This window comes from Bufo bufo, chromosome 1, assembly GCF_905171765.1.
Source record: "Bufo bufo chromosome 1, aBufBuf1.1, whole genome shotgun sequence".
NCBI lineage: Eukaryota > Metazoa > Chordata > Amphibia > Anura > Bufonidae > Bufo > Bufo bufo.
In genome coordinates, this window is record NC_053389.1 from 202,599,913 (window position 1) to 202,617,461 (window position 17,549).

Here is a 17,549-nt window from a genome sequence, read left to right on the forward strand (position 1 = left end):
TAGCATGTGCGACACATATGATAAACAAGATCCATGCCAAGTTTTCTAGTGAAACTTCATTTCTAAAGCATTGATTGTAGAGCAGAATGTTTCAGAGCAGTCAGACATATATGTTTAAGAAATAACAATGTAAAAGTATGCTTTTGGGTGGCGGTGGTGTTTTTGATGGAAAAAATAGCGTAGTCTACATCGTTATACTTACCAGAACCCCCAAAGGAACCTGACTGACCCCATCACAAGGCAATGGGATCCATCAGAATTTGTCAGAATCTGCTTAGAAACAGATTCAACATAGATGTCATGACTCTTTTGTGAATAGAAGCCATGATGTTAGTGTGAACTGAATTTAAAGGGGTGGTTTGGGGTTATCAGAATGTGACTAACGGCGGATTTACATCTCACAACTGCCAGGCCAATTATCGGGAACAAGCCTTACTTCAAAAATGCTTGATCCCGATAGTAGGCCCATGTAAATATGCCGGCGATCACCAGAAGAATGAGCGTGAATTAATTGCTTATGCAGCGCCCTAAATCATTGTTTCTGCACACCAGATCTTGATGTGTGAACAATCATCTGCTGCCTGGAAATAATCTGTATGAGGACATCACTCATTCCAAGACAGTGGATGTGACAGCTCTTTCCTCCACTGAAGAGCATGCAATACCTCCCTCATAATTGCCTGCTCAGTCAGTGCATGTAAATGTGCTTTAACAGTAGGCAATTAAAGAAATAACAAATACCCATTCAATCTCCTGTCTCTCCAGCACCACCACTCTTGTAGTCCCTGCCAATCCTGCAGTGATGACATCATGTTCATCATTATTGTGACTGATGTAGCCAATTGCGGGTCTTAGCACATGCTGAAAAAAAACAGACATCACTGGTAAAGCCATTAATTGTCTGCAGCGGTTATATAAATGATGCATGTGATGTAATTGCTGTCTGCGATGTCATTGCTACAGCACCAGCGGGACCAGTGGAGTAGCCATGTTGGATTGAGGAGGGATTAAACCACTGAGTATTATTATTTTAAAAAATTTTTTTTTATCACATTACCTACTCATCCATATGTTTGAAAGTCCTGAACTGCCCCTTTGAGAAATTATGTTATTGTATTTTTAAAATGACTACAACAGAAAATATTATTGAAAATTATTCCCCATATTAGATAAAAAGTGAAAATCACTACTCCACTCAATTGCACAATAAGTGGTTTACATGAACTGTATATAGGTTATTGTCCTCTCTGTTTCAATTATACATTGAGTCAATATATACAAGCATGCAATATATACAATATATACAGTAAAATCCAGACCATTACCATCTACAGTAATTTGGACAATAGAACTAATATATGAGCAAATAGCTACTTAGTGCCTTTGTGACAAATGTAGATTTTTGAGATGGAGGATAAGACAAAAGAGTTGATCAACAGATTGATTTTTTTAACACACGGTATATTTAGCTTTGAATCCTGGAAACAATTGTGCAAAATTTCCAAATTACTTTTGTTAAAGCATTTGAGATTCGCCATTTCAGTCATTGAATATGGACAAGCTAATTCAAACCCAATTACCATTTCCTTTTTTTAAATTGAATTTAATCAAATGGAAAAAATACTGTCGTTGTACTCTACTCCACAAATCGGTGACAGATGCTCTTTAATGTATAACATGAGGTAAAACTTATTTCTGTTCCAACTTTCTAAAATCCTAGCCTCATGTAGTCTATAGGCAGCTGACATAAAAAAAAGTATTTTATCTGTTTTACAAAGTAAATATTAGAGATGAGTGAATTTCTTAAAAATTTGTTTTAGGTCCGATTTGGCCAAATCAGTCTTCTGAAGCAATACCAGGCAAAATAAAATTGACCTGAATCAAGAGTGCAATGATTGCCTGAAAAATTATTTTACACAAAATTCCAATTTGGTAGAATTAGAACTTTTTAAAAAATTCGGGTTGAATGTCAAAATTTTAGTATTGATTTGCTAATTCCTAGAAAATATTAAAGTGAGTATCTATCCATATGTATTACTGGCGCTCTCTACAAGTGTTTGAGTGAATTCCTTCAATACATAGTGCAAGTAACCTGCTATCTTTTTAACTTTGCATTTATTTTTTATTTATTTTATGCACTTATATAGCGCTAATATATTCCGCAGCGCCTTACAGACATTAGCATCCAACTGTCCCCAATGGGGCTCACAATCCCATCAGTATGTCTTTGGAGTGTGGGAGGAAACCGGAGTGCCCGGAGGAGATCCACGCAAACACAGGGAGAACATACAAACTTCATGCAGATGTTGTCTATATATATATATATATATATATATACATACATAAATATATATATATATATATATATATATATATATACACACAATACTGCGGGTGCAAGCTCAAAAGGGCAAGCCTACCCAAAAATCCAGTCCAAAAAATAGAGCAGCACTCCAGAATAAATTGGAAAATAGTGGTTTATTCACCCATTGGTGACTCAACGTTTCGACTCCAACATGAAGCCTTTCTCAAGGCTTGAGAAAGGCTTCATGTTGGAGCCGAAATGTTGCATCACCAATGGGTGAATAAACCACTATTTTCCATATTATCCTGGAGTGCTGCTCTATTTTTTGGACTATATATATATATATATATATATATATATATATATATATATATAAAATTGATATTAATAATAGTTTATGATGATTGATTTTAGTATTTTATATAGGTTTTGAGCATTCTTTATATCAATTATATAATTACGACTGCTCATGCTGAATTTAAAATTTTGGCAGTATTTAGTAATACAGTCAATGCAATCTTTCAATGCGTATGTTTTAAGCGTCGGGAATAGATAGGAAAAATGTCAAAAGCCAAATGAATGTGTTGTTGATACTAATCCTCCTGAAATCAATACTGCAGGTCTGTAGGTGCTAGGAGAGATGTTAGTTATGGTGGAAGGCATATTTTTACAGCAGTTTACTATGTCTGTTATCCTATTAACTAAACATCATTAAGTTAGATTACAAGAGATATCACATCCTGCACCAATTTACTCCTAAAATAAACTGCTTACAAAAGCACTTTATTTGCAGATTTGAAGATTTTTCAAGCTTGATTACTCTAGTGTGAATGTGACAGTATATGTATTTTGAATGTGTGATCATAAAAGAGAAGAAATGGATAATGTTTATTTAGATATGAAAAATAAAAACAGTAAGAAAGAGATATTATATCTACTGATTCAATTAATAACACATTTTTTTTCTTAAATATATTGTATTAAATTTTAAAATTTTCATTTTTGAAATTCAAAGAGTTTGAATTAGTATTCATTGAATCTGTTCCAAGGGACCTAGAGAAAGGAGGAATTCCCTCGTCTATTTCTTGTAGAACTAAAAGATCGTATTATATATTAAATGGATTTCCCATTTCATGGCATATGTATAATATAAGTCACTCATATCCTAGCAAATCACAACATCTGCTCCATACTAAAAAGGTTCACATCAATGCTAGGTCTAAGGAAAAGAAAAGGGTTGGATTCATTCAACTGATAACTTTTTACATGCATGAGGCTTTTTAAAATAAACACAGGCAGCTTTATCACGAGGGGAACAAGAAGGATTTTCTGTGCTTGTCAAAAAGTAAATTCCTTGAAATAGTCCCAGACTGCAATTCATTTCATAAATATAGGGAAAGGCATATGGTGTCTCTATTCAGGACGGAAAAACTGAAAGCCGCATATGCCAACATATAATTGAACTGCTAGAGTTCTCAACACTGTATGATAGAATGAAAGTTATAAAAACATGTGAAAAATTGATATTTAAAGCAGATGAGTTTTCCTGCATGTATATAGGAATAAAATGAGTGTTTCAGCCTATACAGAATATTGAACATTCCATTTGTACCCTAAAATCATCAGGAGTAAACCACAAACCACAAGGAAAATAACTCTTCTTTCTCCATCTGACAAGGATTTATGGTTCAATGCAAAGACTCTTAGGAAATGGTAAAAAAAAATATATTTTTTATATTATTCTAAAAATCCTAAGACCAATAACAGATATGAGACTGATTTACTGAATGGTCTTTACTAATTCAGCATATTGGGACTCACATGACATACTGCATGTGTTACTTTCCATCTGACATGAATAATAGGTATTGAGAAAATCCTACAGCATTCTTTTGTCAATGACATCAAATAATTTGTTCTTAATTGGCAAAGAAGTGAAGTGCAGGAGAAAATATCTTGGCAGTCTCGCAGTGTAATATCATCCAAGAATATTAATCAGAGAAAACAATTTAAAGAGAAGAATGCAGTTTGTGGTAACTAAAAAGTGAATGGGCAAATGTTTAACTAGAGTGAAACAGTGGCTGTGATAAATTTTCATTTTATAATGAGGCAGATTTTAAAAAAAACATTATAATTACCATATTTTTTATTGAAATTGTTGGATTTCAGATACAAGACTTCCATGATTTATTTGATTCTTTTTACTTCCCTGATACTTTATAGGTTACTTCTCAATATGCTTTCCTGTATTGCACGGTAACCTCTGATATTTGACACCCGAAAATGAACAGGTGTGCAACTCCTTCAGACTTTAAAGCTTTGGACATTATCTGTTACAGGCAGAACACGTCTTAAGGTATTTCTATAGAAGCATAATCAAGTCACTCAGTTGTACTAATCCAAGTGTATTGAAATGAGACCTATCTCTAATCTGGTCTGTTTAACAGGCTCAAGCAGTTGAAGACTATTCATCAAAAAGATTTGGGAAAGCTTTGCTTTTTAACTGGCTTGTCCTTCTTTGTGATGGCCTCCATGTCCAAATAAGAAATATAGTTAATAAGTAAAAATACTAACAGAAAATCTGTTTTCTTAGAACTGACTTTCATATCTGATTAGTTGAAATCTTTAACCCTTCCTCAACTGAACTATTATCATCTATTCCTTATACTAGCGTTGGCTAAACTCACTAATTTTGGCAGGACCGGATCACTATCTGATGTGTAATAAATGTTCAATTGACATTTGTTCGGCAGATGTCTGGGGACAAAGAACTGGACATGTTGAAACTCAAGGGAGTTAAGTCACAAGAGATGTCTGGCAAATAATTAATCCCCTCTCCCCAATAAGACACATGTACACTCAGCCAAACTGAAAATTAATGTGTATGGGTAGGTTGGGGGGAAATAACTACTAGCTATTAGTTCCTGAATGAGCAGTTAGACAGAAGCTAATATTCCCTCAATAGCTGCTGCTCCCAACATGTCCACCTTTAAAGGGGTTTTCCAAGAATAATTAACTATCTCCTATCACCAGGGGTGGACTGGGAACTTATAGTAGCCCTGGAAAAAAAAATAAAAGTGGCCCCGTTTTGTAGTTGGGTCCAAATTGATGGAAGGCAGGGCCAGCAATACCATATTGTGGCACAATATACCACAGAGCCAAATTCCACAGTCCATCACAAAATACTGGCAGCAGCACAAAATACATCCCCAAAAGCTTCCACTGGACAGCTGTGAGGAGGGCTCAGGAGGCCCCCTGGGCATCAGCCCACTGGGAAATTTCCCTGTAAAGTCTAAGGCCAATCCGCCCCTGCCTATCACCCCCTACCCTGCATTGCTTATTGAGCGATTCATACTTTTCTGCTCCCGCTCCTCTGTCTTCTGGTCCCCAACTTGTTTTCTTCCCAGTCGGGGCATTGACTTGGTTAGCTATGCGACTACAGCCAATGACTGGCTTCAGTTGTGACATGTTCCAAAACAACATGTTACCACTGGAGCCAATCATTCACTGCAGTGGCACATTCGGCCATGTCAACACCCCAGTCAGAAGAATAGAAGCCTAGAATGGAAGATGGGAGAACGGGATCCAGGGCACAGGAACAGACTGGGGAGGAGCAATTAAGTATGAATATGTAAATAGGCTATGCAGGCTAAAGGCTGATAGGAGAAAGATAATTATTTCTAGAAAACCCCTTTAACCCCTTAGGGACTTAGGGTGTACCGGTAAGCCATGTTTCCCGAGTCCTTAAGGACCCAGGGCGTACCGGTACGTCCTAACTTTAAACAGACATTGCGGCGCGGCGGGGGTTAATAGGAACAGGATGCCCGCTGAAATCATTCAGCTGGCATCCTGTCACAACACCGGGGGGGTTATGTGACCCCCCCGTATCAGCAATCGCCGCAAACCGCAGGTCAATTCAGACCTGTGGTTTGCGGCTTTTACCTGCGGTTGCGGCGGCTTTGCAGCGTGCCATCGGGTTCCCATGCGGCTGTAGGAGGGACCCGATGGCATTGAAGGCAGCGCGATGTCTAAGGAAGGCATCGCGCTGCCTTCCGGTGAAGAGCCTGTGAGATCCAGCCCCCTGGATCTCACAGGTCGGAAGCTGTATGAGTAATACACACAGTATTACTCATACAGCCAATGCATTCCAATACAGAAATATTGGAATGCATTTTAAAGGATTAGACCCCCAAAAGTTCAAGTCCCAAAGTAGGACAAAAAATAAAGTGAAAATAAAAGTTGAATAAATAAAGTTTTCCCCCAAAAAAATTAAAAGTTTCAAGTAAAAATAAACAAAAACGTCATTTTCCCCAAATAAAGTAAAAAAAAAAATGGTAAAAAATAGGGGGGGAGTATACATATTAGGTATCGCCGTGTCTGTATCGACCGGCTCTATAAACATATCACATGACCCCTCAGAAGAACACCATAAAAAATAAAAAATAAAAACTGTGCAAAATAAACCATTTTTTTGTCACCTTACATCACAAAAAGTACAACAGCAAGCGATCAAAAATGTTGTTTGCCCACCAAAATAGTACCAATCTAACCGTCACCTCATCCCGCAAAAAATGAGCCCCTACCTGAGACAATCGCCCAAAAGATAAAAAAAACTATGGCTCAGAATATGGAGACACTAAAACATATTTTTTTTTTGTTTTAAAAAAGCTGTTATTGTGTAAAACTTACATAAATAAAAAAAAGTATACATATTTGGTATCGCCGCGTTGGTATCGACCGGCTCTATAAAAATATCACATGACCTAACCCCTCAAACGAACACCGGAAAAAATAAAAACTTTGCTAAATAAACCATTTTTTGTCACCTTACATCACAAAAAGTGTAATAGCAAGCGATCAAAAAGTCATATGCACCCCAAAATAGTGCCAATCAAACCATCATCTCATCCCGCAAAAAATGAGACCCTACCTAAGATAATCACCCAAAAACTGAAAAAACTATGGCTCTCAGATTATGGAGACACTAAAACATGATTTTTTTTTGTTTCAGAAATGATATTATTGTGTAAAACTTACATAAATAAAAAAAAAGTATACATATTAGGTATCGCCATGTCCATATCGACCGGCTCTGTAAAAATATCACATGACCTAACCCCTCAGATGAACACCGTGTAAAATAAAAACTGTGCAAAATAAAGCATTTTTTGTCACCTTACATCACAAAAAGTGTAATAGCAAGTGATCAAAAAGTCACACGCACCTTAAAATAGTGCCAATAAAACCGTCATCTCATCCCGCAAAAATCATACCCTACCCAAGGTAATCGCCCAAAAACTGAAAAAAATTATGGCTCTGAGACTATGGAAACACTAAAACATGATTTTTTTTGCTTCAAAAATGAAATCATTGTGTAAAACTTACATAAATAAAAAAAAGTATACATATTAGGTATCGCCGCATCCGTGACAACCTGGTCTATAAAAATATCAAATGATCTAACCTGTCAGATGAATGTTGTAAATAACAAAAAATAAAAACGGTGCCAAAACAGCTATTTCTTGTTATCTTGCCTCAAAAAAAGTGTAATATAGAGCAACCAAAAATCATATGTACCCTAAACTAGTACCAACAATACTGCCACCCTATCCCGTAGTTTCTAAAATGGGGCCACTTTTTTGAAGTTTCTAAACTAGGGGTGCATCAGGGGGGCTTCAAATGGGACATGGTGTCAAAAAAACCAGTCCAGCAAAATCTGCCTTCCAAAAACCGTATGGCATTCCTTTCATTCTGCGCCCTGCCGTGTGCCCGTACAGCTGTTTACAACCACATATGGGGTGTTTCTGTAAACTACAGAATCCGGGCCATAAATATTGAGTTTGGTTTCGCTGTTAACCCTTGCTTTGTTACTGGGAAAAATGGATTAAAATGGAAAATTTTGCAAAAAATTTAAATTCTGAAATTTCATCTCCATTTGCCAATAACTCTTGTGGAACACCTAAAGGGTTAACGACTTTTGTAAAAATCTGTTTTGAATACCTTGAGGGGTGTAGTTTCTTAGATGGGGTCACTTTTATGGAGTTTCTACTCTAGGGTTGCATCAGGGGGGCTTCAAATGGGACATGGTGTCAAAAAAAACAGTCCAGCAAAATCTGCCTTCCAAAAATCGTATGGCATTCCTTTCCTTCTGCGCTCTGCCGTGTGCCCGTACAGCGGTTTACGACCACATATGAAGTGTTTTTGTAAACTACAGAATCAGGGCCATAATTATTGAGTTTTGTTTGGCTGTTAACCCTTGCTTTGTAACTCGAAAAAAAATATTAAAATGGAAAATCTGCCAAAAAAGTGAAATTTAGAAATTGTATCTCTATTTTCCATTAATTTTCGTGGAACACCTAAAGGGTTAACAAAGTTTGTAAAATCAGTTTTGAATACCTTGAGGGGTGTAGTTTATAGAATGGGGTCATTTTTGGGTGGTTTCTATTATGTAAGCCTCGCAAAGTGACTTCAGACCTGAACTGGTCCCTAAAAACTGGGTTTTTGAAAATTTCTGAAAATTTTTAAGATTTGCTTCTAAACTTCTAAGCTTTGTAAAATCCCCAAAAAATAAAATATCATTCCCAAAATGATCCAAACATGAAGTAGACATATGGGGAATGTAAAGTAATAACTATTTTTAGAGGTATTACTATTTATTATAGAAGTAGAGAAATTGAAACTTGGAAATTTGAAATTTTAAAAAAAATTTTGGTAAATTTGGTATTTTTTTATAAATAAAAATTATTATTTTTTTACTTCATTTTACCAGTGTCATGAAGTAAAATATGTGACGAAAAAACAATCTCAGAATGGCCTGGATAAGTCAAAGCGTTTTAAAGTTATCACCACTTAAAGTGACACTGGTCAGATTTGCAAAAAATAGGCATGTCCTTAAGGTGAAATAGGGCTGAGTCCTTAAGGGGTTAAGGCTAAATTTATAACATATTCAATGATTATGTTTTGTGAACCATTTAAAGAGTGTCCACTGAAACCTACGCTCCAAAGTAAGTAGCTATAAGTCTATACTGCTGCCTATACCATCCATAGACTGCTATTTAGGAACAATGATTCACTTTTTTACACATCTTCACACTTTACAGAAACATTGCAGATTTTCTGTCGTGGAACTGCACGCAGAAAATCCACAGCATTTTACAGTAGCAGCAAAATGAGTTAGTTTTTATATATTCTCCACACACTTTGGAAAAATAAAATCTGTAGCTGAATTTGACCAAAATTTTACATTTGCAATTTATGCTGCAGATTTTCATTGCAGATTTAACCCTTTGCAATGCAGAGGGTGAAATTTAAATCAATTCAGCAGCATTTCTGCAACAAATTCTACACCAAAACAAACACCATTTGAAGTCTTTTTCTGCTCCAGATTTCCAGCACAAACATTGCACATATTCAACTGCAGAAAATCTGCAGCGTTTCTGCAAAGTGTGGGTGTGTCCATACAGTTGGCTACATTTTTCAGTTCAGCTTGTGTTATGAAATCTCAGTGAAAGAGATGCAAAAGAATACACTCTTGTTATATACAGTCAGGTCCATAAATATTGGGACATCGACACAATTCTACCACTTTTGGCTCTATACACCACCACAATGGATTTGAAATGAAACGAACAAGATGTGCTTTAACTGCAGCCTGTCACTTTAATTTGAGGGTATTTACATCCAAATCAGGTGAACGGTGTAGGAATTACAACAGTTTGCATATGTGCCTCCCACTTGTTAAGGGACCAAAAGTAATGGGACAATTGGCTTCTCAGCTGTTCCATGGCCAGGTGTGTGATATTCCCTCATTATCCCAATTACAGATGAGCAGAGTTCATTTCAAGTGTGCTATTTGCATTTGGAATCTGTTGCTGTCAACTCTCAAGATGAGATCCAAAGAGCTGTCACTATCAGTGAACCAAGCCATCATTAGGCTGAAAAAATAAATAAAAAACCATCAGAGAGATAGCAAAAACATTAGGCTTGGCCAAAACAACTGTTTGGAACATACTTAAATAGAAGGAACGCACCGGTGAGCTCAGCAACACCAAAAGACCCGGAAGACCACGAAAAACAACTGTGGTGGATGACCGAAGAATTATTTCCCTGGTGAAGAAAACACCCTTCACAACAGTTGGCCAGATCAAGAACACTCTCCAGGAGGTAGGTGTATGTGTGTCAAAGTCAACAATCAAGAGAAGACTTCACCAGAGTGAATACAGAGGGTTCACCACAAGATGGAAACCATTGGTGAGCCTCAAAAACAGGAAGGCCAGATTAGAGTTTGCCAAACGACATCTAAAAAAGCCTTCACAGTTCTGGAACAACATCCTATGGACAGATGAGACCAAGATCAGCTTGCACCAGAGTGATGGGAAGAGAAGAGTATGGAGAAGGAAAGGAACTGCTCATGATCCAAAGCATACCACCTCATCAGTAGTGATGAGCGGGAGGTGCCATATTAGATTTCGCAATATTTCGCGAATATTCGATTGAATATTTGTCTTATATTCGTCGAAATCGAATATTCAGCATTATGCTATTTATCGCAAATAATATGCGATTTAATTAATCGCGTATTGCGATTTTGTGTATTTCACGAATATTCGCCATATATTCTTGTTTTAGAATATGATGAATATTCTAAAAAACGAAGTTATAGCAATATAGCGAATATTCGTAAAATACACATATAGACTGCAATTTCACTAATGTAGTGCTATAATCTTTATTTTTTTGTCTAATTTTTTTCTCTCTGAATCAGAAAGAGACAAAAAAAATAGACAAAAAAAAAAGATTATAGCACTACATTAGTGAAATTTCAGTCTATATGTGTAATTTACGAATATTCGCTATGTTGCTAAATATTCGTCTTACAATATGACGAATATTCTAAAAAACAAATATATAGCACTATATCACATATATTCGTGGTGCTGGTTAATTGCGCGGATCACAGCGCCATGTGCGCCCCACCCCCAGTATTAAAATAATTGGTGGCCATTGCGCCCCCCTCCCCAGTATTAAAATAATTGGTGGCCAGTGGGCCCTAACCCCCCTCCCAGTATTAAAATAATTGGTGGCCAGTGCGCCCTAACCCACCCTTGCCCCCTCCCCCCCAGTATTAAAATCATTGGTGGCCACAGGGTCCCCTTTCCCACCTGTCATTGATGGCAGCAGGCAGTTCCGATCGAGTCCCAGCGTAATGGCCGGGCTTTGATCGGTTACCATGGCAGCCAGGACGCTACTGAAGTCCTGGCTGCCATGGTTAGTTAATCACTCAGCAGCATTTATTTACCTGCGTGGCTTTCCTCCTTCTGAGAACTCACAGGTCTATGCAGCGCATTGCTGAAGGCATATGCGGCGCATAGACCTGTGAGTTCTCAGAAGGAGGAGAGCCCAGCAGGTAAGTAAATGCTGCTGAGTGAAACTACCAATTATTTTAATACTGGGGAGGGGGGGCGCACTGGCCACCAGTTATTTTAATACTGGGTTGGAGGGCGCACAGGGCGCTGTGATCCGCGCAAATAACCCGCACCTGAGGGGTTAATTGCGCGGATCACAGCGCCCTGGTGGTATATTCTAACTTCAAGCGTCCCCATCACCATGGGAACGCATAGTGGTTAGAATATACCATCGGATCTGAGTTAGATCGTGAAAACTCAGATCCGATGGTATATTCTAACCACCAGGTGTTCCCATGGTGACAGGGACGCTTGTCGGGGAGGAGTATGCCGAAGGGCAATAACTGTACTAATTGGGGGGAAAAAAAAGAATATTCTTTAAAACGAATATATGTGATATAGTGCTATATATTTGTTTTTTAGAATATTCGTCAATGACGAATATTCTAAAAAATGAATATATTCGATATAGTGCTTTATATTAGTTTTTTAGAATATTCGTCATTTTTTACTATCTAAACTCTTGATTCCTCTATGCTTCTTGCTTGTGGGCCAATGAGTCATTGGCCCTCAAGCATTTTAATCAGGAAGGAATCATGTGTTCAGATGGAGAAAATGACGAATATTCGATATAACAAATATATAGCACTACATTCGCAATATTCACGAATTATCAAAATTGCGATATTCACGATTAATATTCGCTATGCGAATATTCGCGCTCAACACTACTCATCAGTGAAGCATGGTGGTGGTAGTGTTATGGCGTGGGCATGTATGGCTGCCAATGGAACTGGTTCTCTTGTATTTATTGATGATGTGACTGCTGACAAAAGCAGCAGCATGAATTCTGAAGTGTCTCAGGCAATATTATCTGCTCATATTCATCCAAATGCTTCAGAACTCATTGGACGGCGCTTCACAGTGCTGATGGACAATGACCCAAAGCATACTGCAAAAGCAACCAAAGAGTTTTTTAAGGGAAAGAAGTGGAATGTTCTGCAATGGCCAAGTAAATCACCTGACCTGAATCCGATTGAGCATGCATTTCACTTTCTGAAGACAAAACTGAAGGGAAAATGCCCCAAGAGCAAGCAGGAACTGAAGACAGTTGCAGTAGAGGTCTGGCAGAGCATCACCAGGGATGAAACCGAGCATCTGGTGATGTCTATGCGTTCCAGACTTCAGGCTGTAATTGACTGCAACGGATTTGCAACCAAGTATTAAAAAGTGAAAGTTTGATTTATGATTATTATTCTGTCCCATTACTTTTGGTCCCTTAACAAGTGGGAGGCACATATGCAAACTGTTGTAATTCCTACACCGTTCTCCTGATTTGGATGTAAATACCCTCAAATTAAAGCTGACAGTCTGCAGTTAAAGCACATCTTGTTCGTTTCATTTCAAATCCATTGTGGTGGTGTATAGAGCCAATAATTTTAGAATTGTGTCCATGTCCCAATATTTATGGACCTGATTGTATGTGTCCATTAATGATTCAGGATGCATATACTGGTTGAGTGGCTTTTCCTGTGCACAGTATCTGCATGTCCCACAAAGATCTTGTAAATTTGAGCCTTAATTTGCTAGCTGAAGGTATAATTCACAGAAAGACTTGATAGTATTCACATTCTTGAAAATGATTCAACTCATCCCAGCCTGTTCATCCTCACATAAAAACTTGCCAATAAAATGTGTTATATTTAACACTTTCCAATCAGTCCAAGAAAAGTACAATGTAACAATCAGTTTTATTTTTCCAAAAATACATCATATATACCGGTAGTTGAATGGCAATCTTGTCATGCACTTAGCTTCCACTGCCAAAAGATGTCATTACTAGTCAAAGATAAATTAAATTTCAAGGAACTATTTTAATTGCTTTAATTGTAATTTGGATGCACTTTAGGTTTTCTACATACAAAATATTAATTGCTGACACACAGAATGAGAATGACCTTTGAGATACTGCTTCATTTATCTTCCTGTAGTTTTCTAAGATAAAGTGCTGAAAGCAACTCTATGACAACATGGGAGAAGGTATATAATGATGGTTGAATACTGTGTACAGTAATGGATTAAATATCGAGAGGGAACTCTACACATTGATTAAATAATATGAGAAAGCATAACAAGTACATTTTCCAAAAATATTAAAGGGGTTGGATACTTTTATAGTATTTTAGATTTTCTTACTGTATGTTCTGTAATCTTTCCATCATATAAATTGCATTTCTTCCTGGGCCCTGCTTTGCTGCATCCTCTTCTGTAAACAGTGGCTGTGCTGTTCGTGGCACTATCATATGATGTCATCAAGTGGAGGACTTGCCACACCTACCCGTCCATTATGTAGTGTGCACTCCTGTCCCATCATACGCTATAACTTGTAATGCGCAAATTCAGGAGAAATAATTCTGCTCATACCAAATCTTCTTCTGCTCTGCATTGGGTTACATGCTGAGGGTGCAGACTCCCTATGAAGCATTTAGTTTAGACAGCACATTCGCCAAGCACTTCATAGGGAGTCAGCACTTTGTAAACTAAGACCGGAGCTTGCATATATCCCGATGCGGGCATGTGCATAATGCTTTCTCCTGCATCTTCCTCACAGCACAAGAAATAATGCTTGATGGGACAGGAGACACAAGACTTGTACAGAAAGTCTGTGCACTAAGATGAAAGTTGGGAGCGGGCAATACTGAATGGATGGGTGGATGAAGCGGGTCCTCCACTGGATGACGTCATATGACAGTGCCATGAAAAGCACAGCCACTGTTTACAGAACAGGATGCAACCACAAAATAGCAGCAAAGCAGGGATCAGGAAGAAAAGTAATTTATACCATGCAAAGATTATAGATCATACCGTAAGGAAATATAAAATACTTTAAAAGTGTCCAAGCACTTTAAGGTTTTAAGGTTACTAAGAATTTCATCATATTCTCATATGGTGGTGAATCAGGACCCTAGTGATTCCCCTATACCAGAGATCAGCAACCTCCAGCACTCCAACTTTTCTGAAACTGCAACACACTTTCTTGGGAGTTAAAAAAACACTTGACCAAGTTTGCATACTGGGAGTAGTAGTTTCACAGCAGCTAGAGTGCTGAAGGTTGCTGATCCCTGCCCTACACTTTAAGGGAGTAAAAGGAACACTAAACACAGAAAATGCACAAAAGTAAAAAAAAAAAAAAATTTAAAAATCCCTTAATCTTCTTCTTTCCTGTATTCCTATTTTGTCACTATTACAGTAAAACAAAGAAATGTATAAAGACATTTTTTTCTCTGTCTACCAGAGCCCATCTATGCTCCCTCCTCCTCATTGTTCTGTGATGAGCTGTGAGACAATTGGCTGGAGCAGGGGCTTCCCTGCTGTGTCCTGTCTGCAGTAGGGCAAAAGGATTGACAAGGTCCATCCCTTTGGTTCCCTTTGCCTTCAAAACAGCATCAATTCTTCTAGGTACACTTGAACACAGTACTTGAAGGAATACGGCAGGGAGATTGTTTCAAACATCTTGAAGAACTAACCACTAATCTTCTGTGAATGTTGGCTTGCTCAAATCCTTCTTTTTTTTCATGTAATCCCAGATGGACTCAATGATGTTGAGATCAGGGCTCTGTGGGGCCTATATTATCACTTAAAGGACTTCTTGTTCTTCTTTACGCTGAATACATTTCTTAATGACGTTGTCTGTATGTTTTGAGTTGTTGTCCTACTGCAGAATAAACTATTTAAGCTATTAACGCTCCTGTATTTGAAAGCATTATCACTACTTTGCAGCATTTTTCCCACACCTGCCTAAAACATTTGCAGTACTGTATATATATATATATAGAAAACACAAATAGTGCAGCAGCACAGTCAGATGAGGTGTACCGGGTGCAAATCCCCACAGAGGTCGGCTCTTCCTCCACGAAGTATATCAGTTGAATGAAGAGGCAGCACTTCCAGTATAGCGTAAACGGGTGAGGACCCCAAATTTATTAAAGCGACGTTTCGGCCTGCTCAATGAGAAAGGCCTCATTGAGCAGGCCGAAACGTCGCTTTAATAAATTTGGGGTCCTCACCCGTTTACGCTATACTGGAAGTGCTGCCTCTTCATTCATCTGATATATATATATATATATATATATACACTCACCTAAATAATTATTAGGAACACCATACTAATACGGTGTTGGAACCTCTTTTGCCTTCAGAACTGCCTTAATTCTACGTGGCATTGATTCAACAAGGTGCTGATAGCATTCTTTAGAATGCACATCCAGGGCACGAAGCTCCCGTTCCATCACATCCCAAAGATGCTCTATTGGGTTGAGATCTGGTGACTGTGTGGGGGCCATTTTAGTACAGTGAACTCATTGTCATGTTCAAGAAACCAATTTAAAATGATTCGAGCTTTGTGACGTGGTGCGTTATCCTGCTGGAAGTAGCCATCAGAGGATGGATACATGTTCTCATTCTGTTTACGCCAAATTCGGACTCTACCATTTGAATGTCTCAACAGAAATCGAGACTCATCAGACCAGGAAACATTTTTCCAGTCTTCAACAGTCAAATTTTGGTGAGCTCGTGCAAATTGTAGCCTCTTTTTCCTTTTTGTAGTGGAGATGAGTGGTACCCGGTGGGGTCTTCTGCTGTTGTAGCCCATCCGCCTCAAGGTTGTGCGTGTTGTGGCTTCACAAATGCTTTGCTGCATACCTTGGTTGTAACGAGTGGTTATTTCAGTCAACGTTGCTCTTCTATCAGCTTGAATCAGTCGGCCCATTCTCCTCTGACCTCTAGCATCCACAAGGCATTTTTGCCCACAGGACTGCCGCATACTGGATGTTTTTCCCTTTTCACACCATTCTTTGTAAACTCTAGAAATGGTTGTGCGTGAAAATCCCAGTAACTGAGCAGATTGTGAAATACTCAGACCGGAACATCTGGCACCAACAACCATGCCACGCTCAAAATTGCTTAAATCACCTTTCTTTCCCATTCTGACATTCAGTTTGGAGTTCAGGAGATTGTCTTGACCAGGACCACACCCCTAAATGCATTGAAGCAACTGCCATGTGATTGGTTGACTAGATAATTGCATTAATGAGAAATAGAACAGGTGTTCCCAATAATTCTTTAGGTGAGTGTATATACACTGAACAAAAATATAAACACAACACTTTCGGTTTTGCTCCCATTTTGCATGTGCTGAACTCAAAGATCTGAAATATTTTCTACATACACAAAAGACCCATTACTCTCAAATATTGTTCACAAATCTGTCTAAATCTGTGTTAGTGAGCACTTCTCCTTTTCCGAGATAATACATCCCACCTCATAGGTGTGGCATATCAAAGTGCTGATTAGACAGTATGAATATTGCGCAGGTGTGCCTTAGACTGCCCACAATAAAAGACCACTCTGAAATGTGGACAGTTTTGCCTTAGAGGGGGGATCAGAAAACCAGTCAGTATCTGGTGTGGCCACCATTTGCCTTACGCAGTGCAACACATCTCCGTTGCATAGAGTTGATCAGGTTGTTGATTGTGGCCTGTGGAATGTTGGTCCACTCCTCTTCAATAGCTGTGCGAAGTTGCAGAATATTGGCAGGAACTGGAACACGCTGTCGTATACGCCGATCCAGAGCATCCCAAATATGCTCAATGGGTGACATGTCTGGAGAGTATGCTGGCCATGCAGGAACTGGGATGTTTTCAGCTTCCAGGAATTGTGTACAGATCCTTGCAATATGGGGCTGTGCATTATCATGCTGCAACATGAGGTGATGGTCGTGGATGAATGGCACAACAAAGAGCCTCAGGATCTTGTCATGGTATCTCTGTGCATTCAAAATG

The 17,549-nt window shown here is 38.3% G+C and overlaps 1 protein-coding gene across 1 annotated transcript in view; it reads left to right on the plus strand.

The window, feature by feature from the left end:
• The window catches only part of LOC120986918 (netrin-1-like), a 147,593-nt gene that overhangs the window by 11,723 nt on the left and 118,321 nt on the right, over positions 1-17,549 (plus strand). Inside the window, exon 2 of the mRNA XM_040415598.1 lies at positions 4,529-4,661. The gene's annotated coding sequence lies outside the window, so the exon portion shown is untranslated. The remainder of the gene's footprint in view (positions 1-4,528; positions 4,662-17,549) is intronic.